The sequence below is a fragment of the Penaeus chinensis genome, chromosome 32 (genome assembly GCF_019202785.1).
Source record: "Penaeus chinensis breed Huanghai No. 1 chromosome 32, ASM1920278v2, whole genome shotgun sequence".
NCBI lineage: Eukaryota > Metazoa > Arthropoda > Malacostraca > Decapoda > Penaeidae > Penaeus > Penaeus chinensis.
The window spans coordinates 17625151-17627650 of record NC_061850.1 but is presented as its reverse complement, the minus strand read 5'-3'; the positions used below and the strand labels follow the sequence as shown (position 1 = coordinate 17627650).

The 2500-nt window shown below is 38.1% G+C and overlaps 1 pseudogene; it reads left to right on the top strand.

Moving 5' to 3' along the window:
* The first annotated feature begins 1444 nt into the window (after window positions 1-1444).
* LOC125042802 lies at window positions 1445-1557 on the top strand (annotated as a pseudogene).
* Window positions 1558-2500: the final 943 nt, after the last annotated feature.

The window sequence follows — 2500 nt, the reverse complement described above, 5'->3', positions numbered from 1 at the left end:
ACCGTCACCATTCGCACGTTCCACAGAATTGTGGATGACGGGGCTTCCCATGAACCATGGTGAGACCTGGCCATATTTCTTTTAGCTCAGTAATCACCCTGGATGTGAACACTGAGCCATTATCACTGTGAAGAACAGCAGGGACACCCTTGAGAAGGAAGATATCTACAAGCTGGAAGGCAACTTCTACAGCACGTATGGTTTGAAGAGGACGAAGAATGCAGAATTTGGTGAGCTGGTCTTGGTATACCATGATCCATTAAAATTTTGAGTGTGACATTGATTGCATGTCAATAAAATTATCCTGGCTCCTAGATGCAAATTCCTTGCTGAGGATAGGACGTACCACAACACCCTTGGTCATTAGTCTTTTCTTTTCTTCTGACATTCCTCACACAGTGCTACAAATTCTACATAGGTGTCACGTGTGGGATTTCTTGCTGACATTACCTCTAGGTTTGAAATTGGAGCTCTGCCAGAGAAACTTTCAGAAAGTGGATAAACTTTTGACTTTATCTGACAGACTGTCAGATAAAGAAGGAAAGTTAATGTTGTTGCCTGTTATCTGATAGTGACCATATCAACTGCTCACTTTCAGTTTTACTCGTTGAACTTATGCACTCTACCTACAATTCGGGAATTCAGAGGTGATTTAAAAGCAACTCACATGTATATGAACTGCTCGCTTTCAGTTGCGCTTAAACTTATTTAATAACCCAACTAGGTTATATTGATAAAGCAACTCATGGGCATGAATTGAGAGAAAAATCTTTTATCAAAATATATTTTCCGATTTCATAGTCTTACTGAAGCAATCCATTAAGGTAGTGTAAAAGCAAGGATAGTATTTCAGTGATTTTGTGAATTTCCTGGATATTTCAGTAAATTCACGAAATCCCGGAGTGAAACATTGATATCATGAATTTACTGACTTTTTGGGGGATTTCGTGAAACCCCTGATTTCCCAACTTTACTGTAACATATACACATATGTATATATGTATATATATATATATATATATATATGTGTGTGTGTGTGTGTGTGTGTGTGTGTGTGTGTGTGTGTGTGTGTGTGTATGTGTGTGTGTGTGTGTGTGTGTGTGTGTGTGTGAATGTGTGTATGTGTGTGTGTGAATGTGTGTGTGTGTATATTATGTATGCGTGTGTGTGTGTGTATGTGTGTGCGTACGCGTGTGTGTGTGTGTGTGTGTGTGTGTGTGTTTATGTCTGTTTGTGCATATATACATATATATACATATACATATATACACAAGCATAAGTGTATATACATATATATGTATATACATATTTAAATACATATATACATATATGTGTGCATATGTACACACACACACATGTGTGTGTATATATACACGTATATATAATGTGTGTGTGTGTGTATATATGTGTATATATATATATATATATATATATATATATATATGCCAACGATCTTACCACGTGGAAATCACCGCTTCTCGTCCGATCAGCGAAGTTAAGCAACGTTGGGTCTGGTCAGTATGGGTGGCCGCCTGGGAACACCAGATGCTGTTGGTTCCTTTTTTTTAGACTGCCGCTATGGTCCAGTGGTTAGAGCACTAGACTCCGACCCTCGTGGTCCCGAGTTCAATTACCCGTTGTGGCAGTCGTAAAAATGCCTGCGCTCCGACTACTAGCTTGAGCCCGATCTCACGGCGAAAAAAGCGACATATCTCCAAGAGAAGACAAACGCAGGTGTCGTAAGGGAAGTCGCCGCCGTGGCACAAGTGTTAAGCGCGCCGAATCGCGGTTGATTAGAAGGGCATCCACTCAGGGTGGTACTGCCAAATGACTTCTCAATATTATATTGGGAGATGCCCAGATCCTGCAGTGGAATAAATGGCTGTTGAACAAACAAATATATATACGTATATATATACACGTAAACACATACACATATATACACACACACATAGTAACACACACACACACATATATATGCAAATATATTTGTGTGTGTGTGTGTTTGGGTGTATGTATGTATAGATAAATATATACATATGCATATATATGAATATATATATATATATATATATATATATATATATGCACACACACACACACACACACACATTTGTATGTATCTATGTGGTGTGTGTCTATGTGTGTGTGTGTTTATGTGTGTGTGTGTGTGTGTGTGTGTGTGTGTGTGTGTGTGCATGTGTGTGTGTGCTTGTTTGTGTGTTTGTGTGTGTGTGCTTGTGTGTGTGTTTGTGTGTGTGTGCTTGTGTGTGCTTGTGTGTGTGTGTGCTTGTGTGTGTGTGTGTGTGTGTGTATGTGCTTGTGTGTGTATGTGTTTGTGTGTGTATGTGTTTGTGTGTATGTGTTTGTGTGTGTATGTGTTTGTGTGTGTGTGTGTATATATATATACACACATATGTTTCTATATATATGTAATTCTTTATATATACATATATACATATAAATACATACATATATATATATATATATTTACATATAG